The following is a 24480-nucleotide window of genomic DNA, read 5'->3' as shown; positions in this document are numbered from 1 at the left end:
TCTTCTGCTGTGGTTTAAATCATTATTTTGTCTTCTGACCAAATACAGTACCTTAATGGTCCAAATGTATCTTGAGTGCAAGTACAAACTGGAGCCTGACAGTAACTCCATGGGTGAGGACTGACCGAAAAGAGCCCCAGCTCCTATGCCATTCAGACAATGCCAAGTTACACTGAAAGTTCAGATCGCGTGAGAATATGTTGGAATATAAAACAATTATAAATCAACATAAACAACAGCAAGGAAGGAGACAAACTCACACCACACATGCATTTGAGTATACAAATTAAAATTTCAAATCATTTATTATTCATTCATGGTTATAAGAAACAGTTGCTTCTCTAATTGGCAATTGGGAAGCTTTACAATTTTTTTTGTGTGGCTTATCCTGACATTGAAAAGTGAAATTAGAATGAACAAAAAGTAAAGAGCACAACATAAAAGACATCTTTGTGTATATGCTTTTTTAAAAGGTACTTCTATGTTATATAATGACTTCTTCTTACACCTGAAGATCTGGTCATAGTTTGACGAGAGCCCCCGAGCGAAGTATTATGAAATTCACTTAGCAGCCCTGTAATTTGGGTGCTGTACTCCCTTATTATGAGTGAGTTTGTATTTACCGGAGGAATCGATAAATGGTCCAAGAAAGATTCTGTTGACTTATCCCATATTTTGACTAAATGTCATGGACTTTCCCTCTGTGAGCAATGCCAGTTATTCTCCCATGCTCACCTCATTAAGTAGGCCTCCTGCCTCACAATATTGCTCTCACCCAATCATGTAGTCGCTGCAATTCTATTGCATTCTGGGCCATTCCCACTTCAACCCTAAATAAACTTGAGGTCATCCAGAAATCTGCTGCCAATGTCCTAATTACACCAACTTCAAGTTAGCAAAAACGCCTGCATTGCCTGGCCTATTTTTGTCTCCCAGTTAAGACTTTAGTCTTAAAATGTTCATGCTAAAACCCCTCTGTGGTCACAGTCTTCCCTTCCCTTGTAAACTTCTTCAGCACACCAAACCCCTGAGAGATTTATACTCCATCATTTCTGTCCTCTTGAGTATCCTTGTTTTCAAATCATTACACCAATGGTAGCTATTCCTTCTGCTGCCCAGGACCTCCAAGCTAGGGATCAATTTTTTAAATATATTATAGGACTTTTTGTAAGAAGAGTTTCGTAAAATAAAGGATGATTGGGGTCCACATGGTGAAAAATCAGCCTTTATAAAAGAAGAATATGCCAAATTGCTGAGTTAAAAATGGCCTGAGGGGATGCTATCCAGAGGGTAGTCTGTATATACAGCGGTGATATAGTGGGCAGTTGGGAAGGCCTCAAAGCCTTACTGGATAGTTGGCACCTGTAGTTTGGCACTGCACAAGAGTTGGCCTCCAGACTGTTTCCTGTTGCCTCAATAACAGTCCACAAACAAAAATTCTCCTCAGCGTTTGGCCAGTCCTTTACATTCAGCAGTTACCAGTTAACAATTTGAAGAGGACTCAGCAGTGGCAGGCAAGTTCCAATATCAGACTGTACCTTTATTTACTTGAACATATCTTTCCAGTTATGGCAAACTTCAGTGTACAAAATCCTCCTGATGTTCCAGCAAAACCATGCCATGTGTAAGTGACTCCATGCAAAGCCATAAGACTTCATAAAGGAGTTTTAGTCAAGCATGTCAGTGCCTTAGATTACTGCTCTTTAGACACAATAATGTTCATACTGATTAACACTAAGTCCAGAGCTGCTCCCATTGGGATAAAGTGTGTCAGATACCAGATATGGCTCAATCTAATAGGTCGTGCCAATTATTTGTAAGATAAACATACACATATTGCCAGTCAAAAGTTCTTTCATAAGCTCCAACTTTCCTAGATAAAAATTTACTATAGAAGCAGGGCTTAGGTTTAATCCTTAGAAAAGCAGGCCGGTCCACAAAGAGTTCTTTTTATTGGTTCCTTATTATCCACCAATGAGACAGCAGGACTCCTCACTGTATCCAAGCCCAGTGGAAACTATGGAAAAAGAACAACCTAGTGACTGATTGCCAGATTCTCTAAAAACTCCTTGCTGTATCACAGAAGACAATTGAGGAACCGGTGAGTCACAATTTCTCCCCTTAGAAGCATTAATTTGCTTTACGATATTTTAAATAAAACACAGATAGGTTTTCATGTTTTTCTCGGTTTCACTTTCCTGTGTTTTGTACAGCAAGTAATTTTAAAAAGTAACATCAGTGATGATGCACGTGAGGGCAAACACATATAGAACCTGTCTGGCAACTTCAAGGCAATATTTATTTTTCTGTAAAGCACAACAATATTATTCAGTTAATAGCAATAAATAGAAATTGTAAATGCATCACCTTTGTGTATATAGAACGGACCGTAATTAATATAAATTGTATAAAGGTTACCAATATTACAAAAGTACAGGCACAATAACACATTTTTATCATGTGTAGCAAAGGGAATAACTGAAACATCATCTACTAACCAAGTAATCTAACATTTAAGCAAACTGTAAATAGCAACAGGAAGAAACAAAGTTAACATTTTAGGTATAACGTTTTCTTCAATTCTGTTCTCACCCCTTCCTTAGAACTATTATAGTGACCCCTTGTCCTCACCTTTCAAGCCAAGCAGAGGAGTTAATAAAATTATTTTGGAATAGTTTCTTAGAACAACATGCTATGGAACCAACCAGAAAGAAGGCTGCACTGTACATATTATTGTGCACTGAGATAGAATTCATTCATGATTTTGTACTGAAAGTTCCTTTGGATAGCAGTAAATACAATATGATTGAATTTTATATACAGTTTGAGGGAGAGAAGAGTGGGTGTGAGTCTGTTACATTTTATAATGTAAATAAGGACAACTATGAGGGCATGAAACCAAATTGAGGCAAATTAAGTAAACAGATTAGGCATTGGGTGCAATGGCCATTATTAAAGATTATCTTTTAGAATACTTAAAATATATACATTCTAAAATGTAAAACAAAATTCAATGGTCAGAACCACCATCCCTGTTTAATTAGAAAGGTTAAATTTAGTATCAAACTTAAAGCGAAAGTATATAAATGTGCAGGGGGCAGGTCAGAAGATTGGGCATTAGGTAAAACACAACAAAGAATGACCAATACATTAATAAGGTGGGAAATTATAGAATGAGAGAAAGCTAGCCACAAATATAAAAACAGTTGATAAGAATTTCTATAAATACCTATAAAAGGAAAGAGTTAGCAAAGTGAACATTGGTCCAATAGAAACTGTGTTTGGAGAATTAATAATGAAAAATAAGGAAATGACAGATAAATTGAACAGGTATTTTATATTAGTCTTCTTTATAGAGTATACAAGTAACATCCCAAAAGCAGCTATAAATATGGATATAGAAAGGAGGGATGGACTCAGGAAAATCACAGTTACCCAAGAAGTGGTACTGAGTAAACTGCTGGAGCTGTGGGCTGACATATACCTGTTTGTTGGGGTACTGTATCCTAGGGTCTCAAAAGAAGTGACTATTGAAAGAATTAATGCATTACTCTTAATTTCCCAAAACTTCCTTAATTCAGGGAAGGTTTCGTTAGATTGGATGATAGCAGTTGTAACTTCAAAATTGGAAGGAGACAGAAGGCAGGAAACTACAATACAGTTATCCTAATGTGTCATAGGGAAAATGTTTGAAGCTGTTATTAAACAAGTTATTTCAGGACACTTCGATAAGATCAAGGTAATTGGGCAGTGTCAACATGGTTTTTTGAGAGGGAAATCATGGTGAACCAATATATTGGAGTTATTTGGAGGCATAAAATCTGCTGTGAATAAAGGGGAACCAGTGAAATGGACTGGAATTAGATTTCCAAAGACATTTGTAATGCTACCATATCTAATGTTATTGAAGAAAACAACAATAAATGGAGTAGAGGATAGTATATTGTTATGAATAGAAAACTGGCTGCCTAACGGGAAGCAGACAGTCAGGAAAAATATGTAAACTTTTCGCAAGGCATCATATTTTTGTAAAGTAAAGGTAATTTGAATGTATTTAGTGATGTATTAAATGTACTGAGTGAGGTGGCATAGCGATCAATGCTGGGACCTCTACTGTTTACAATTTATACAAATGAGTTAGATGAAGGCACAGAAAATATTGTTCCCAAATTTGCTGATGATACAAAGATAGGTAAGAAAGTAAAGGACATAAGGAGGCTAAAGATTTATAAATAAGTTAAGTAGTGGACAAAGGTCCGTCAAACAGCATGTAATGTGATAAAATGTGAAATTGTCCATTTTGGCAGGAAGACTTAAAAATAAAGTATTGTCTAAATGGTGAGAAAATGAAGAGCTCTGAGAGGCAAAGGAATCTTGGTGGCTTAATTATGAATCATTAAAGGTTATAATGCAGGTACAGTAAGGAATCAGGAAAACTAATAGAATATTATCTTTATCATGAGGAATTGACCACAAAATTAGAGGGGTGATGGCTTGGTTGCATAGGGTCCTGGTGAAACCACATCTGGAGCATTGCACACGGGTTTTGGTTTCCTAATTTAAGGAATGATGTAAATACATTATAGGTGGTTTAAAGAAGGTTTATCAAACTAATACTTGGAATGTGTTGGCTAATGGGGAAAGGTTGGACAGAGTAGCCTTGCATTAACTGGAATTTACAAGAATAAGAGGCAATTTGATTGAACAATGTGAGATCCTGATGGATCTTGACCAGGTAGATTTGAAGACGATGTTTCCTCTTATGAGAAAACCTAGAACTAGGGGTCACTGTTTAGAAATTGGGGTCAAACATTTAAAACAGAGATGAGTTTAAATGTTTTCTGTCAGAGGATCACAAGGTTTTGGAATTCTCTTCCTGAAAAGGTGGTGGAAACAGAGTCCTTGAATTTTTTTTACGCATAAGTGGATAGATTCTTGTCAAGTAATGAGGTGAAAGGTTATCAGGTGTAGACAGGAACACAGATTTGAGGGAAAACTCAGATTAGCCATGATGTTTATTATATGGCAGAGGATGCTAAGGAGACTGATGGCCTATTTCTGATCCTTGTTTGCACATACTTGTATTTCTTTTAATTTAGAATACCATATTCTCTGTTTACAATATGGTCTTCTCTACAGAGTGGAGACCAAATGCAGGTTGGGTGACCACATTGTGGATCACTTAGGTTCAGCGAAAAGCAGAATCACATTGCCAACCACAAAGTTAAATGGTGCAGACCGTATGGTGTGGACTCAGTGCAGAATTCAACAGGTTGTAAACTGCTAATCAAAAATTGGGGTGTTGTTCCCAGATCTTATGTTGACCTTTATTTGAAAAATGCAAGAGGCTATGCAAGAGAGGTCAGGGTGGAAGAGGGTCAGGAAACTAACATAACAGATATTGGACAAAAAGCTTTGGATCACAGTCAGATCCTGGATCTTTATAGCAGCATAACTTACACTTTCCAATTTCAATTTCCTTCATCACATATTATATAGTCAAGGAGTACATTTTGAAAAACTCTCTTTTTCTATTATTTTGTGAAATATGAGCATCATTGGCAAGACAAGCATCCCACAGAATCCCTACAGTGTAGGAGCAGGCCATTCGGCCAATCAAGTCCATACTGACCCTCCGAAAAGCATTCCACCAGACCCACTCCTCTATCCTGTCCCATACTCCTGCATTGTCCACGGCTAATCCACCTAACCTACACATCCCTGGACACCATCACCACGGTGTTACCCATCGCTGACTGTCCTTACAAAGGAAAACACGTAACATCTAGGCATGGGCCTTTTATGAATCAAGTAACAAAATAAACCACACAGAAGTTGTAAATGTTCATGGTTAGCTAACACAGCTGATCATTTCCTCGTATAAATTCAGCTCACCTTTTCTTCAGTGGTTAAGCATTCAAGGGGAGGAAGTAGATTGCTATTGTAATAGAGACGAGGCACAATAATCGCATAACTTTCTTAAGTGAATAGGTTGTCTGAATGCTGGCTGAAAGCTAAATGGAGAATTGCTGGAACTTCCTAAGAGTGTCAGTGCGGGCCTCTTCTTTGACAATAATCAGTGTTACTCAGCCCTGACAGTTTCATTGCCAGCTACTGCAGACGTACGATCCAGCAATCACTCACATTGTAAATCACGTAGAGAGTAAAATCAATTAGGAAATTTCAGTTTGCTACAAAAATCATACACAAAACTGCTGTTGGTAAATTACCATAACTGGCCATAAATTGCCTTGAGTTATTAAGAGTAAAATTTGCAGTAAAATTTGTTTCCTCTTTGTGTATAAACATGGACCTTTTCACATTTACTGTACTTAGGATTCACTGTGTCACTAATTCTAAAAGGGATTTATATATGAACGGTATGAATAATGTTGAACCCTGAACTGTCATAAAGACATTAGCACATAAACAACCACAATCTTTGTGATAATCCTTTAATCCATTCTTAATAGTTTAACACTCCAACAGCCCTTGCTTTCTTATGCTTGTTTTCCTCCATTCAATATCTTCTACTATATTTTTAATTCAGTTTTCAAATCATAAATGTAAATGCAGTAAATGATCTTCTCCAATTTATAACAACATTTTGATATCCTGTTGCAGTGACAACAGCCTGATTTTTAACTTAAGCATTCCTCTGAAATATAAGACATACAAGAAATGTATCGACTTAGTGTTGGGAGAAAGTGATGCTGGAGATCAGGGTCAAGATGTGTGGCATTGGAAAAGCACAGCTGGTCAGGCAGCATCCGAGGAGCAGGAGAATTGACGTTTCGAGCATAAGCTCTTCATCAGGAATGTGATGATGCCTGACCGGCTGTGTTTTTCCAGCACTACACTTATCAACTTAGTGTTGTCTGTGTTGTTTGTTTCTTTTAAAATCAACAATGTATAAAGATGCAAATGATCAAGCATTAGTTAGATAATTCAATCATTTGAACTTTAGGGGAGACTGACCATTTAGGTCTTGAAGGCTGCACACAGGAGATAAACATTCCAACATCTTTTACACTGAATGGGAATCTTCCGGCTGAATAATGCACTTGCCCTTTATAACAGTTCTCCGCTCTTGCAAAGTGTATTGGAATGGTCGTGATACCAACTCTGCAGCAACTCAGTGACTTTTATGGTGACAGAAACAAAACCCCTTCTTACGACTACTTGCAACTATGTCACGGTTATGTAGTCGTAGACAAGATCTATGTGTCTGGTAATCTGGGTCCTGGCAGTAGAACATGGGTTCAGGGCAGTTTGCTGCAGCTGTTATTGGTATGTGAACTTCTGCTGGGTAACTGTGGAATTCAGGAATAAATCAACAAGGGCTTGAATACTTTGATCAAGAAATCTATTGAAGTAAAGTCACACTTTATTTCTGTCAGCCACCATTATTAATGCTGTACCAGAAAATATGGTGATTCACAGCTGTTGGCATTTAACTGCACTAAAGAGCACCTCTGGGAGCTTGAATTTTTTTTTCTGTCATAAACTGTGATAAACGACCAATTTCTTTGCATGATATTGACTGAGCAACATTATTAATGGACTTATGGATCAATACATAAAATTACTTAGGTAGCTTGAATAAAAGCAAAATACTATGGATGCTGGAAATCTGAAACATATGCAGAGAATACTGGAGAAACTCAGCAGGTCTGACAGCATCTGAAAGAGAAAATCAGAATTAATGTTTCAAGTCTGATATGACTCTTCAGAACTCAATTTGAAATATTAACTCTGTTTTTCTCTCTCCACTAATACTCCTGGACCTACTGAGTTTCTCCAGCATTCACTGTGTTTATGTTTGAGGTAGCTGCCTTGATGGTCTGTCGCCTTAGGGATCAGTCATGGCTTTGCTAACATCCAGGAAGCACTCTTACTGAGGAGAAGGTGTATCCCTACTCATCTTCCCCTTTCAGAAAAATATATGGAGAAGCCACTTAAAATTACCACCATAAAACTGAGCATCTGGTGATTTAATGCATTGTTGTTATTATTTTCAGAGGAAAAGAATAAAAAATTGGATCAGAACCTTTGTTTATTTTCTTTTTACTATACAGATTAGGACTTTGAAAGCATTCTAAAATTTTACTGTAGAGATGAGTACTTCAAAAATGTTCTATAATGTCATAATTTATTTACCATTCAACATTCCAGTTTGATTTATGCGGCAATATAAGTGTCAGGCCAAATGAAACACACTATTTCAGAATCTCTGCCCACACTCTGGAAAATTCATTCGAACCTGAACGTGTAGCAAATTTTGAGATGATAAGATCAAAGTTCTTCCGATGACCATTTGACAGATTCAAAAACCCATCTGGTAACCATCTGACCAAATAAGATATCTGCTAATGTTCCACAGTCAAGCATCCTACTTCAGTTATACCACTGAGTTACAGAGATTATCATGCATTCACTAATGTTAGCAGCACTAGTGATGACATAATCATATTCTTAGCCTCAGAGCTAAGGGAGGTGAAAATCGGCCATTACGTCTAGTTTTCAATGTTCTTTTCAAGTCCTATAATGGTACTATAATGTATAAATGGAAGATAAATAGACTTGTGAAAAATTACAATCTACTTCATCTGCTACATAGATTGTTTGTATATTTTGTTATGCTAATGAAAAGGCACAATGTTGATGAGTTGCTTTTGAGAAGTCACGAGTAGTCAGGTATAAACTTTTCATTGGTAGCTATGGATAGGCAATAAGTACGAGCTTTATCAGTGATACCATATTCAAAGAATGAATTACTTTAAAACAAGCTTTTACACTGGTGTTATCTTACATTGTATCCGGGAAGAAAGGCGCTAACAAATTGGCTCCCAAAATTTAACTTATTAAGTTTGATTTTCTTTTGTAACAAAACTATAAGTTCATGAAAATAATAGTAGGAGGTCCTGAGACATCACTGTCACAGTTATCAGTCTTCTAGAATCTGAATGAAACAAGGGTCAGTGTAAAATTCACCACAAAGTTCTGAGTGTACTGTGAATAAGAAACAACATTACAATCCATGCTGGATGTGAGTCTTATGATCAAGTTTGGACTTGATTTTTGCTACTGGGACAGGATGTTTTGTTACTCACTGGTAAAAAGTACACCAAATGGCGCAATTCTCACTTCAGCGGGGGATTGGGTACAGGGGGTGGGGGCGGGACAGCTGGTGCAGTTGGGCCGGCCAACACCAGAAGCAAAGTTTAGGTGGCCACAGAGATGGGCAATACTGATTTGAGCTGCCTAGAAGGCCTCAATTCTCTGGGGTGTTGCCACAATTGTTTCAGAACTTGTTAATACCTCTAACTCTCACCTCTCACACATTGTCACCCTCCCTCCCCCCCACCCCAGGTCACCTCACATCTGTCATGCCCTCCAACACTAATTTAGTAACCACTTACCCTGTCTTTGCCATGGGCATTCCTCAAGACTGATGTGAACAAGAGATATAAATTTTTAACAACTAATGTACATAGTTTAAAACTGAAAATATGTTGCTGGAAAAGCGTAGCAGGTCAGGCAGCATCCAAGGAACAGGAAATTTGACGTTTCGGGCATAAGCCCTTCAGATGAATATATTTTCAGCTCTGATCTCCAGCATCTGTAGACCTCACTTTCTCCTCATAGTTTAAAACTACCATTCACACAACCTATTTGAAGCTTTGAAATGTCCTCAGTGGTTAAACTCTTCTGAAAAACAACTTTCACTCAGATTTCACAAAAACAGCTAATCCTTTAACCGTCTCTTTAAACTGTGAAATTGCTTGTGGAGAACCAAGATCATTGTAGCTTTTGAAACTCAGATAAGCCTTCATAATGAAATAGTAGCCGTTGGAGAGACTTCAGCAACGTAACTCTATTGACACTGCACAAACAAATGTAACAATTTTTTCCTAACATATAGCAGGTGACCTGTCAATCAAATAAACTGAATGACAACTGCAGCCTTTATAATTTTAAAGGTGGGGGGATTTTTAAAAAATCACATCATGGCAACCAAATAGATCTTAGCAGCCTTTCATGTACATTTAAATCTGTTTTATCAATTTGTGACTCCTACACTGTAGGTCAAAGCCCTTGCAACAGCTAAAACGATGTCTATTTGAACTCAGCACTGAGTGTGGATTGAAGGTGTGGGTAGGGAAGACAGATTTTCTTCTCTGATGGATACTACAGAATCAGTGGGACTACATGACACATGACAACCTGTTCTCCTCTGACTTCACTCTTCGATTATGTTGAAGTACCTACACTGTCAGTCTGGCTGCTTTTGGGACCTCTCTATTCTCACTGTCTCTTTTAACCACCCCATCACCATTTCCAGGTCTCACACAGGTCTGCTACCAGTCTACCTGTTTCTGTGCCCTCTCTACTTTTGTTATCTCTTTTAATCATACTCCTGAGTTCCACCCAGGTCTCTCCTGCTACTCTGTGTGCACAGCTCACCCTCACTCTTTCTTCTCCTCTCCTCTCAGTGATGCTGACTGCCTGTATCTTGTTCCTCACCTTACCCACTCCTCTTTTATTTAACTCAATTTTCTTCTGATGTCAGGATGTAAAATGCATGTATGTTGTGGATTGAATTGCTGTTCCAATTTTGAATAGTAAAGTTTATTAATGTTTATTCCACACCATGGAACCTTGTTGCTTTTAAAGAGTACCTTAATTTCACACTTTGTATGTATTTAAAAACAAAGCTACTGAACCCTAGCAAGGTTGTAACTTAAAATTGCTTCTGGGATCATAACAGATTGCAATTCTGGATTAGTAGTCCAGTAAGATATGCATGACATTGCTACACTTGTGGAATGAGGATATTAGATTACTTATAGTGTGGAAACAGGCCCTTCAGCCCAACAAGTCCACACCAACCCACCGAAGCGCAACCCACCCAGACCCATTCCCCTACATTTATCCCTTCACCTAACACTACGGGCAATTTAGCACAGCCAATTCACCTAACCTGCACATTTTTGGTCTGTGGAAGGAAACCGGAGCACCCGGAGGAAACCCACACAGACACGGGGAGAACGTGCAAACTCCACACAGACAGCCGCCTGAGGCTAGAATTGAACCCTGGTCTCTGGCGCTGTGAGGCAGCAGTGCTAACCACTGTGCCACCGTGCCGCCCACATATCTTTCCTCATTTATTTTGAACAGTATTTCTGTTTATGGTCAGTGATATTGTCCTCTCTTTCTAAGTGGCTTTTCCATCAACGGGAAACAGAAGGTGACATCAGTGTGGAAGAAACATCTTCAACTTACCCTAGTAGGAGTTCTTAAAAGTAGGAAAGCCTGCTCAAGTAGCAATGTGCAGTAAGTACAAGGAGGCTAAAACACAGAGATCATCTCTCCACACCAATGCCAGCTGTGTCGTTGAATGGAGCAATATCCAAAATGGTAGCATCAGAAAGGCAGCAAGAGGAAGACTACACTACATTTTCTCTACAAAATACATAAATAGAGGTTATCAGCAGAAACTAGGCCATCCCATCTAACCAGTCTGCATAAGCAAGTTATTGTAATCACATTTATTTATCCTGCTCCCATATTACTTCAATTACTCAATTAATCCACATATTTAATGTGATCTTGGATGGTCCTGTTGTTTGCTCTTCAACCACTAACCCTTGTAAGTCAATTCCATAGGCTTCCAATTCTCAGTGCGAAGAGTTTTTTTCTGTACTTGGTTCTAAACCTTTCATCTATACCCACTTATTATTGGCCCCTCAGCTAGAAGAAGCTGCTGCTTCTATCTCCCTTGACCTAACCTTTGTGTTTAACTGCCACTTTCATTGTCAGAAACATTGCATTTAGAAAATGCAGGATAAATTAAAATCAACAGAAAAATTGAACGTTGAGAGGATCCTGATTTCGAAGTGGCTGACCGACTGTACCCTGGATCGAAACTGAAAAGGCTGCCATTGACTTACTGTGTCAGGACCTCCTGATTGTAAACTATCTTCTTTGAATTACCTGAGGCCTCTTGACAACCATAATAAACTTCCCTGCTACTAAATGGCACAGCAATACAGCAGTAATATGAACCAGGTATCTCTAGCTGAAACAGGCAAAGGCAAAAAGGCAAAGGAAGAGGGATGCTGTGAACTCAGTGAGTGAGTACAATGTCAGCAAGCTAACAGACTGCAGATACAGTCTGGTCCAGTCTATGAGCCCACAGAGTCCTTACTGTAGCATGACTGAGAGTTGCCAGTGCAGCCTGAGATACAACTCAGAAGTGCACTGTAAGTGGATTGCAGAATGTACCATGAGGGCTCTAAGAGGCTGGCACATGTCAGATGTCAATGTCTACAGATGGGAGACGTGTGTGGAGTGTGCCCTGAGACGTTGGTGCTCAGTGTCCAATATGGCACAAGTGACTAGCTGGAGTTGCTAGGTGCCTACTTTGACTTACGTGTTGAGAATTGTCAACATCTAGTTTGTTCAGCATGTATGCTCAGATATGAAACTGATACAAAACTATTAATGAGAGCACTTGAGCTGATACTAAGGCATTTTACAAGCTATAATCCCCTTAAATTGGCAACTCACTACTTCTCAGTGAGAAATCTGCTCCATCACTCTTTAAATGTATAAAAGATGTAACAGATTTCTCCTGGCATTGAGAAAAGCCTCACTGGATGTCTTGTGGAATTCCGTCACTAATCCCGCCATAGTCGATGTTGGTTAGGTCATGATAAGATTCTATCCATTGTTTTCAAATCTAATGGAAAATTATGGTCACTCTACTCTAATTGGTTTTTACAACAAGATCATTATTTATTGCATTACACAATACCACATTGTTCTTTCATTGTTTCTCAATGTACTGCTCTTGAAAACCATCTGGTATATATACCAGGAATTCAATCTGCATGGCATTAATAATCATTGGATTTACCCAGCACATATGTAGATTGAAGTCACCATTGGTAATATGAAAGAATTTTTTTTAAGCTTTAACACTTGTTTACATTTCTAACTTGCTTGCCTTTACTCAGTGATACCCCATCAGTGATTCAGGGAAAGAAGGGTGTGACTGCTCTTAAACTGTAACCGAAATTGCTGCAAAAATTCAACAGGTCTAGCAGCATCTGCGAAGAGACAAGGCAGAGTTAATGTTCTGTGTACAGTGACCCTTCTTTAGAACTGGTTGTAGCTAGGAAAAGGTTTATATATATGCTAAACATGGGACGGTGGGAGTGGGGGAGGAGTAAATGAAAGGTCAAGATGGAACCCAGAGAGATATAGATATATAATAGAGAGAGAGAGAGAGAGAGATAGAGAGAGAGAGAGAGAGAACACCAATTGGGCAGAAAAAGGGATGGGTAAAGGTCAACCTGTGAGAATCAATTGCTGCTACTGGGGACCATTAGTGGATGACAATGGGTTGGTTGTGGGGGCAGTCTATGTGATGACAAGGCCTGGTGTGTGGGGGTTGGGGTAAGGACATGGGAGAAGGAGGTCAGATCCTAAAATTACAGAACTCACCATTAAGTCCAAAGGGCTGCAGGGTCCCCAAAAAGAAAATGAGGCGTCGTTCTTCCAGCTTGTACTGAGCTTCATTGGAGCACTGCAGCAAGCCTCAGATAGAGATGTTGGCCAGGGAACAGGGTGCTGTGTTGAAGTGGCAGGGAACAAGAAGCTCAGGGTCATTCTTGTGGACAGAACATAGGTATTCTGCAAAGCAGTCACCCAGTCCGCATTTCATCTCCCCTGTATAGAGGAGATCATGTTGTCAGCAGTGAATGCAGTAGACTGTGCAAAGTGCAGGTTAATTGCTGCTTTACCTGGAAGGGGTGTCAGGGGCCTTAGATACTAAGGAGGGAGGAAATAAATGGACAGGTGGTATACCTTCTGCGATTACATGAGAAGGTGCCAAGGGGGTGTGGGGAGGGGTTGGACCTGGAGGAGGAGTGGACCAGAGTGTCTTGGAGGGAATGGTCCTTGGGGAAGGCTAATAAGAGAGGGGAATAGGTGTCTCATGATGGCATCCGGCTGGAGGTGGCAAAAATGGCGGCTAATGATCCTTTGGATAAGGATGCTTGCAGGGTAGTAAGTGAGAACTATTGAGACCTTATTGCAGTTGTGGGAGAGAAGAGAAGGGTAAGGGCTGAAGTGCAGGAGTTTGGTCAGCTGAAGGCCCTGTTTGGTGGTGGTAGAGAAGGCTAGTTGAGGAAGGCCCCTCTGTAGGAGTTGACTTCATCAGAACAAAATTAAAAATCACACAACACCAGGTTATAGTCCAACAGGTTTATTGGAAGTATTAGCTTTCAGAGCACTGCTCCTTCCCCAGGTTGCTAGCTACCTGACAAAGGAGCAGTGCTCCATTTGCTTGTACTTCCAAATAAACCCTGTTGGGCTATAACCTGGTGTTGTGTGATTTTTAACTTTGTCCACCTCCTGCGAACACCAGCACCTCCACATCATGATCATCAGAACAGACAGAGACGGAGAAAGTGGAATCAAGTCTTTGCAGGAAGCGGGATGTGAGAATGTATTGTCAATGTAATTGTGATGGTTGGTGGATTTTTGTGGATATTTGGCCAGTTTAAACCCAGAAATGGAAACAAAGATGTTGAGAAAAGGAAGGGAAGAGTCAGTGATAAACCAAGGAAGGTGAGAGCAGGGTCGGAATTGGAAGTGAAATTGATAAACTATTCCCAGATGGAGGCAGCACTGATGATATGATCAAAGTAGCAGAGAAAGAGCTGTTAGTGGGGATTGGAATCTGTCTGGAACAAGGAATGTTCCACGTACCCCACAAAGACACAGGCAGACCTAGGGACCATATGTATACCCATGGCCAACCCTTTGACCTGAAGAAAGTGAGAGGAGTTAAAGGAGAAGTTGAAAAGCGAGACTTGTATCCAATGGAGTTAAGGGTAAGCTGCTACTTGACTGAAACACCCGAGGTAGTTTGAATGTGGGACTACAGTCTGTTCTGAACACATTAGTTTCATTCCTGTGCAATCCTGTACTATAAGAGAATCACATAATAACAGCACCATTTAAACCAATGGGACCAGAATTGCGTTACAGTCAATACAAGCAAGGGAAGTTCACATTCTACAAATAATGGTCTAAATTCTTCAATCGCATTATAGCTGATTTGCATTGAAAAAAACACGTGTTTTGGCAGTTTTGTATTCAGAATTTGGTGTCACTGTTTAAAAGTAGAGCACCACCCTTTGAAGACAACAGACTTTTTTCCTCACTGACTGTCCTGAGTCTTTAGAACTCTCTTTTTCAAGCGAGTCCTTGAATCTATTTAAGGCAGAGGTAGATATATTCTTGATAAGCAAGGGGCTAAAAGATTGTTTAGGGAAAGTCAGAATGTAGATTAATCAGATCAGCCACTGTCTTTTTAAACAGTGAACTCAAATGTTTAATATATTTGCATGTAAAGGGGTCAAGTGTTACCATGTGAAATTTATTGTCAACAAAATGAAGTTGATAATTTGTCCAGTCTGGCTCATTAATGATTTTGGAGGGCTAAAACTGTTGCCAATCTTGAACTTTTGTCAAATTCCATCTAAGTTTTCTAGGCTGAAATACTTATCTATGTATGAAGAGGATATGCATTCTATATAAAGCATATAGAATGTACATTAGTGTGGATATCCTGGCAAACTTATGTCAAGAGATTCTTCTGTCACCTTTTATATCATTTCTCTTCTACAATAAACTCTGTATTTTGGCCAAGTAATAGCTAAATTCAGAAAAATAATAGTTGACAGTTTGTTCAATGATGTTCAAAGTTACTTTGCTCACCATTTTTTTCCACTGGAGTATCTTCCTAAATCAGTTATGGTTGGCTGAATTCGCTTTCCTGTAGGGAGAGACGTATACTTCAAATTAGTCCTTTGAGAATCCTCTACTAAGAGTGATGAGGCCTTCCTGTGGGTTTCCACTTCACAAACTTTGATGAGTGGGTTTTGAAATAACTGCACAGAGGCCAGTATCCTGTACCAAGTCACCATGTACACAGGACAAGGGCTCTGACCAGCATGTCCCTGGAATGCAGAGACCTTCTGAATATCCTTTTTTTTAAGTGTTAACAATTCATTAGAAAAATATAGCAGGCTTAAAAATTTCTATCGAATTTGACATAGATTGAGGTTCAGCTTGTACTGAGCAGATTTCAAAAAATACTTCCTAAAGATAGTGTATGAACATTTTCTTCAAACTCGCATTCACAGTCAAGACAGTGCAAGTACACTTGGTCATTAAATGCACATCTACTTAAGATCTAAAACTGACAATGTACAGCTTTATCACTCTTGATACTAACAGATGTAGAAGCTCAAGGGTAAACCAATACCATTAACAGTTTTAACCAATTAATAAGGATGAAGCCTCCTAGGGCAAAAAAACCTTAACACCTCAGCATCCTAACTGCTGCAGAATTAATCAAGGTGACTATTGATACTGAAGACATTTCAGTGCTAGGTTAATCTCCAGTTTTTTTTTAACCAGCTCTCAGAGTGTCACAATATCTGACACTCTTTTTTTTATCTATTACCCCCACACTACTGCCTAACTGCGATAGTGCTTATAATCTCCTGTTTATATCTAGCTCCCTGATCAACCCCAATCAACGAACGCACAGTGAATGAGATCCACCTGATCCTCATTCTAATCACTACAGATAAAGAAATAAAAGGAGAGAAAAAGGCTGGTGCTTCAAGCAAAATACCTCTCTCACCTTTTGTATTCAATTCCAATAGCTTTATCGGGCCCATGACTGGGTCTTGTGGTCTCTTCCTGAAAGTGCTGTAGATTTAGCATTTCCAGACAAGCAGGTTTTGATCTTTGAAAGGGCAATAGTTTTCCTGCTGCTGCCAGACTCCTTTACTTTTAAAAGAGTTATTTCTAAAAGAAAATCCAAAATATAGCTACACTCCAGTCAGTGGTATTCTAAATTATCATTTCAGGTAACATGCTTTCACAATATGTTTATTGTCTACTTCCACACAGCACTTCAAAAGAATGGAATTTACAAGGTGAGTAATAATAAACAGCTCTGTTTACTGTAGGCAAAGGTTGCTTGTGGAATGTGCTACTGAATTTCTAGTGAAAGTTAATTTGAGTTTGGCCAGAAGGACAAGTATGTCTGGCTGATTGATATGGTTGTCACCCATTTATGCTGATATAGAAATTCCAAGAAATCTTCTGCTAAGCACTCACTCCATTTACGTGACAGTTTCCAGTGTATGCTGATACACTATCAAAGGTCCATTTCAAGATGCGCAAGGAACCAATACAAAAATTCTCAATAGTCGCTTCACATTATTGCAATTATGCCTCAAGCTCTGACATGGCTGAACAGCCAAGACAATCATTTTGTTTGCTTGAAGGGATAACATCTTTTAGAGAAGAAAATGTGTCATACTTTACTTGGTCTTCTGTATTTAGGACTCCATACATACACAAGGTGATTCATTCTTAATTAGCCTCTGAAATGACCTGGTAAGCCATTCAGCTGTATTTAAGAGGCCTCAGCTCACTATCATCTTCGCAAAGGTAATTGGGATTGGCTAATAAATGTTTGCTTACTAGTGATGTCCGCAACCCATGAATAACTACAAACAAATTAGTTAACAACAGATGGGTTAATGGGATTGATGCTTCCTGTAGCCAAAACACACTGGACTCTGTTGACAGAAGAAATTATTTCATTCATATCGCTGCAGGTAAATCAGTCTTATCCTCAGCAATTACATATTCTGAAAGGGGAAATTAGGGTAGTAAAGTATAGGAGTAATGTCTGGAAATGTAAATCGGGGAAAATCCATCAATCATTCCATGATAGAGTACAACAAGAACTGATGACGCTTATCCAGTGCTAACAGTATCAGTTGAAATTCCAAGACTCAATTCACTGAAAATTTCATCGGTGGATATACAGTGTCTCTGCATCCTTTAACATAAAGGCAAGATACTGTGTTGCTGCCAGAATTCTGAGATGGAAACAGTAAATGCTGGAAATACTCAGAAAGTCAGGCAGCATCTTGTGGAGAGAGAAAGAAACAGAGTTAATTTACATCTTTTGCCTTCTCCACAGATGGCCCCTGATCCGCGAAGTGTTTGCAATATTTTCTGGTTTTCTTCATTATATTTTCATATGTTTTCATTCCCAAATGTTGCCTCATGTAGATCAGTTGTCAAAAAACACTGACTAATCCTCTTAACTCTTCAAAATGGAGACTGTGCAGTGATTCAGGGTCAACCACCATTCTACAACCACCATTATACCATTGACATGTGATTCAAGCAAAACAAGATAGATAAGTTAGTTCTCCTTCCCGATGAAACACAGTCCCTTACCACAATGGATTATTCCATGCAGTAAGATAGCTGAAAACCCTGGAAGCCTTTCCAGTTGAAGCATGTGGCTATCAACTTCTCGATGTTTTGGTTGGGATTTAACTGTTTGATTTTCATCACTAAGTTACTGGGTAAAGTAAATTCTACAATAATTATTTTCACCCTTTATTAAAGAAGCTTTCTAGTGGTTGGATTTTTTTTTGAGATGAATATATTCAGTTAAATAACATGTACTTTGCAGTCTTGCCAATCTGTAAACACACAGCTGACGATTATAATTACATACAAGTGCACTAGCTGATTGTATTGGAAATGGTGAGTCAGAATTTAACTACGACATCTGAAGTGCAGCAGCTAAAGTACAACAGGATGTCAGTTTGACAGGATGCAAATGTGACATTTGCAGGAAGGTTGTGTTACACACAGAATTTTTAATAAATACCGATGTGAACTAGCAGATCTCCCATAGTGTTGTTCATGATGAGTTGGGTACCAATTGGATTATCTTTTGCAACAGATAGACCTTAAATTGCTCCTCCTCCTCATTCAGCCTATCAAAGTGTCAAATAGGCTTTCCTAGCTAAAGTACTTTTGAATTTTGTGAATCAGGTCCTGACCCTGGCATAGCAAGTTGCATCAGGAATTAAGAGGACCGATCAGTGGTCGAATGGAGAACACAACATCCACAGGATCTTCTCCTTCATTTAATTTGTTTCATTTATGTCTTTATTTCCTCCACATCCAGTGTAGCAGTGGACATTTTGTGCTATTGGAGAGATGTACAATTAGATGCTTTGTCTATTTATTTCCCAAGCTAATTACTATATTGTACCATCGTTGAGCTTTACAATTTGAAATGTCTGAACTTGGTCTCACTGTGTGCATCGGACAAATGACATGCTGTGACTTCATTCCGACAAATCAATCCTCACACAATTTATTATCTCTGTTGGCAAAGTCATGACAGATCAACCAGTATATCTACCTAGAGCGCACTAAATATCTTGTGTTTGTTTGCACTTCCTGTCTGCACTACTGAATGCCTTAGTGCCAGATTTTGTGTGCTGTTTTGTGTCAAGCGTGCACACTTTATAAATTCCTTGGTCAGCATTTACTATAGATTTTTATTAAATAAACTCATTAATTTGACAGATTTGGCAACTAGATTCTCATCAATATATCAGAATGCTTCCTTTTCTGCTATAATTATTTTCTCAGCATTTAAAATTACTGATTCTGAAAAGAAATGTCTAAACAAAGGTCAATAAAGCAGTCCACTACAACTCAATCGCATTTATCCACAGAGGTTTCTATGTCCATCAATTCCTTCATAAAATGTTCTGCTTGAAGATCTCAGCTTCTTAGCAAATCTGAGTTATTGCTTTGACATTCTTTACCCAAAACTGTGGCTGAGAGGAAATTCAATTGTAAGCATATACTGTACATCTCATTTTCCAGGATGCAATAGCATCAGTTAGGCAAATTAATGCAATATTTTGATTTTGGACTACAGCAATTCCTACTCATTAACTCCTTTTCCACGTAATTTTGGAACAAAAAGAGGACTAGGTTTAAAAGCTTAATTGAAGTGAAACAAAATTCCTAACGGAACTGCTTCTGTGTTAGATCAAAACAAAAAATACTATTGCGCATTATTAGTTTTTGTGTCCGATAAAACTTACAAAAGAAACTCTGACAGAATGAGAGTGACAGTTCATGCAAATGTTCCATTTTCTTTTTTTAAAAAAATGAATGTTTAAGCTCCCCAGTACTCTCACTTCTTTGTTTTGTTGGTGTTTGTGAATGGGAAAAGTTCATTTTGTTCACATTGGATCTATTCTTACTTTTAACATCTACAAATAAAGTGAAACATTCCTCACTCATTCCAATTGGTTTTTAAGCTCACTTTTGAAAATAAAGTCAAAGGAAAAGAAAGTAGAAGTAGTTGGGTAAAGAGATTTGAGGGAGGGCAAGTGTACAGATGAGAGACAAATTGAGAAGAGATTGAAAAAAGCCAGGAAAGAGGAATGAGAGAACAGAGGTCGTATTAAAAGGGGTTTGTGAGATCAGAAAGACATTCAGTTCCTCAACTTCAGAAATCCCATGCTGAATCTTCCTGGAAATCGAGGCCTGGGACTGTTCCCAAGACCTGAAATCCAAAGGAAACATGGAGTTTTTCACAAGGAATGCCCCTAATGATTGGCTTGGAAGTAGGTTCTCTACCCTTCAGACAACTACTCACCGGAACAAAGGACCCAATACCCAGCATGAGCAAAACCAATGTAGTGTACAAAATCCCATGCAAGGACTGCACAAAATACTACATAGGACAAACAGGAAGACAGCTAATGATTTGCATCCATGAACACCAACTAGCCACGAAACGACACGACCAGCTATCCTTAGTAGCCACACACACAGATGACAAGCAACATGAATTCGACTGGGACAACACTACTATTATAGGACAAGCCAAACAGAGAATAGCCAGGGAATTCCTAGAGGCATGGCACTCATCCACAGATTCAATCAATAAGCAAATCGACCTGGACCCAATATACCGACCACTGCAGCGGACAGCTGGAACTGACAACCAGAAGCGGCAGATTCAAACCACTACAAATGCTGGAGGAAAGATCTCAGAAGCGCTTCACAGGAGGCTCCCAAGCACTGAGGATGTCACCTAGACAGGGGACGAAACATCTGCAACACAAATTCCCAGCTCGGCGAACAGAACCACAACAACGAGCACCCACGCTACAAATCTTCTCACAAACTTTGAACCCTACTGCTGTTGTAAATAGCATGATGATGATTTCTGCTCTCATTTATTCAATATAATAGCAATTATAGTTACTTAATCTCACTTCAAAAAAAGCCAGAGGACAATAAACAGATTATAGCACTTCTACTTTCTTTAATTAATGTTTTGAAATTCAAAACAATGCTGTTTCTAGTTTATGGGAAGTGCTTGACTCTAATTGTATCTTAGTTTATACTTCCAAATAGCTGATTGGTGAATTATTGACATTAGAATAGACTGTTCAGACTGTTCTTGATCTCATTGCCTTCCCTGCTCCTGATTAGTTCTTGATGTCAGACAGTACCAGTAATTCTTCTCTTTGCTTGGATTCCAAGCTGGGGATCTTTCATTTTGGGTTTCTTCTGGGTGCTCTGATTTCCTCTACAATCCAAAGATGGGCAGGTTAAATGGACCATCTTAACACAGGTCCTGTTTTTGATCTCCAGGTAATGTTTAAACATAATCTTATTGGTTCAAAGTATTTGGGAGAAAAAAGCTTTGGGCAGAATCCTCTCCAACAACATCAGCAGTTATGAGTTGTTTTTTCACAAGCAATATCAAAAAGTTTGTCCCAACACAGATGATCAGCAGGTGCTACAGTGCAAGGGAATAAGGAGGAACTCCTAAAGTTAAATGTCATAATGACAAAAATCGAATAAATCAGAAAAATATTTGTTGCAAATGATTAGATTACTTACAGTGTGGAAACAGGCCCTTTGGCCCAACAAGTCCACACCGACCCGCCGAAGCGCTACCCACCCATTCCCCTACATTTACCCCTTTACCTAACACTATGGGCAATTTAGTATGGTCAATTCACCTGACCTGTACATCCTTGGACTGTGGGAGGAAACCGGAGCACCCGGAGGAAATCCATGCAGACACGGGGAGAACGTGCAAACTCCACACAGTCAGTCGCCTGAGGTGGGAATTGAACCTGGGTCTCTGGCGCTGTGAGGCAGCAGTGCTAACCACTGTGCCACCGTGCTGCCCCTTGTCACCTAGACAGGGGGCGAAACGTCTGCAACACAAATTCCCAGCTCGGCGAACAGAACAACAGAATGCTTGATTTCCTCAATGGTTTAAACATCTTATGCTCTGCTCCCTGTATTTTAATTTACTTCAAGTTTTGTTCATTCATTGTTCCATGTTTGCTTCCAGTCTGACACAAGCTTCATTTGAAAATTCTCATCCTTGTTTAAAAATCTCTTCAATTTAGAGGAGCTATGTAAATGCAAGTTGTTTGTTTTCAAAAGCCCTCCAGTTGAATAAGAAATTGAAAGACATATTAGGACAGAAAGGGACATTTCCACGTTCCTGGTGGAATAATAATGGAACTGCAAAGAAGGGATATCATTTATATGGAGTACTCTTCTGTAAAAACAGATGGTAGCAGACCACAAAGGTAATAATCTCTAATTACTGCCTGAGTCACGTGCAAATTGGCAAATAGTAAGTAAGATTAGAGAAGTAAATGCATGGTTCAAAGATTGGTGTGAGAAAAATGAGTTCTGATTCAAGTGGAAACAGCAGCTGATGACTAAAATCTAATAAAAAGCAGAAACTAAATTGGCAAGAAATGTAAAAACATCCAGGAAGACCTCCTACAAGTAATAAAAAGAAAGTGAGTAGTTCTAGTGAGTGAGGGGGGAAGGAGGGTCCTTGGAGGATACAACTGGGAAATGGATAATGGGGAACAGGGAAATTGCAGTTAATTTAAATCAATATTTAGGATGGTAAACGTCCCAAGATATCAGATTAATGAGATGCTAATGGGAGGGAAAGTCTTGTAATAGTATTTATTGCAAGGGACAAAGTATTTGATAAACTAATGGAATTGAAGGCAGCTAAGTCACCAGAATCAGATAGCCTGCACCTAAATACTTTAAAGGAACTAGCTGTGGTGATAATGGAGGCATTGGTTGAAATATTCCAGAACTAACTGGGTTCCGGGGGATTCCAGAAGATGGGAAAACTACTAAAATTATGCTCTTGCTCATAATGCACCATGGTATAATTCTTTAAATATATGGTAATGGAATTGTTGATTGAATTATGAAGGGGAAAGTGTCCTTTATTGACCAAGAAGTGATAGAGAGTTAACATACACTATTTAGAATAGACAACATCACTCAAAGGAAAATTAAAGAAGGCAACATTTGTAGTCACGTTTGATAACATCAGGAAATAGTCTGACAAAGCGATTTTGTCCTGCAGACTTAAAGCCGACAATGAAAGTGATGGGGGAAAACCTGTTTGGAATTATATAAACATAATTTGCAATTTTCCTGAAAGAGGCTAGACTAATGACAGAAGAGACATCAGAGCAGATTGAATCTTCCCAGAGGATGTCCTAAGCAACTGCTTCAAGCATAAACACGAAGAGTTGAGATATTGATAAGTGCGCAGATGTCTGTATTCATAACAGTTAGAATTTTGCTAGAATTCATATTAATACACTTCCTTTTGACTTCTATTTCCTTTATAGCAACAACATTCAGTAAATGTCATATTTAAGTTTAAGCGTGAAACAGTTGGGTAAGCTTGTGAATACTAAACTGCCTTGCCTGTATGTGAACTGGTAAACATTACTTACTGTTAAATAGTCAATTTTAAGTATTTCAAACTCACCACATACACAGCAGGCAGTTTTCACAAAGTGCAACCTCACAGACTTACTCACCAACTGTGTCCTGCGGAGGTATCATTAAAACCCTTTTTGGCATTTTCACAGACACACCCTGGATATATTGATAGAGATTTTGTTGTCACTTTGGGCATAATGTTTTTATTCATAGCAGAACAGTCAATTATGTCATCATTACACAATGTGGCTTTCAAGTACAATTTTATTCATTCGCTTGGCTTACAGTTTGGAGAATGGGTGACATGAAAAAATGATGACAATCTGTTTCTGAAAATCCAAAACAAAATGAATTAGCAAATCATAACATCATTGGCTGTCCAATAAATTCCAGATATGAGCAGTGCTTTTAATTGGAAACTCTGGCCCAGCAGACAGAAACTAATCAAATTCCCAAAGGGAGGAGTATCCCCTACCGCTTAGTGATACACAATCCTGACTGTCCACATTTCTGTATCATTATTACTGTATATCCTGGTATTCCCTATCTAATAGCTTCATGGGAGTGCCATCACCACAAAGATTTGGGAAGAGATTCCAACATCATGTAATTCAGCCAACTAAAGATGGCCAACAAATGAGGTGCTATTAGCAGTTTGGAAGGAATATTTTAAAAGAACAAGCTATTAGTTGAAATTTTTTGAATGTTACCTACTCACCAGTTATACAGGATTCTAATGAA

The 24480-nt window shown here is 38.8% G+C and overlaps 1 long non-coding RNA gene across 1 annotated transcript; it reads right to left on the bottom strand.

Moving 5' to 3' along the window:
• Nucleotides 1-385: 385 nt before the first annotated feature.
• On the bottom strand, nt 386-23833 carry LOC132830517 (uncharacterized). The gene is made up of 3 exons (XR_009646375.1): nt 23786-23833; nt 15796-15853; nt 386-2017 (listed from the first exon to the last, which is right to left on the bottom strand). It is a non-coding gene; the product is annotated as an uncharacterized LOC132830517 (long non-coding RNA).
• Between the last annotated feature and the right edge of the window lie 647 nt (nt 23834-24480).

This window comes from Hemiscyllium ocellatum, chromosome 31 (genome assembly GCF_020745735.1).
Source record: "Hemiscyllium ocellatum isolate sHemOce1 chromosome 31, sHemOce1.pat.X.cur, whole genome shotgun sequence".
NCBI classification, from domain to species: Eukaryota; Metazoa; Chordata; class Chondrichthyes; order Orectolobiformes; family Hemiscylliidae; genus Hemiscyllium; species Hemiscyllium ocellatum.
This window is presented reverse-complemented; position numbering and strand designations above follow the sequence as displayed.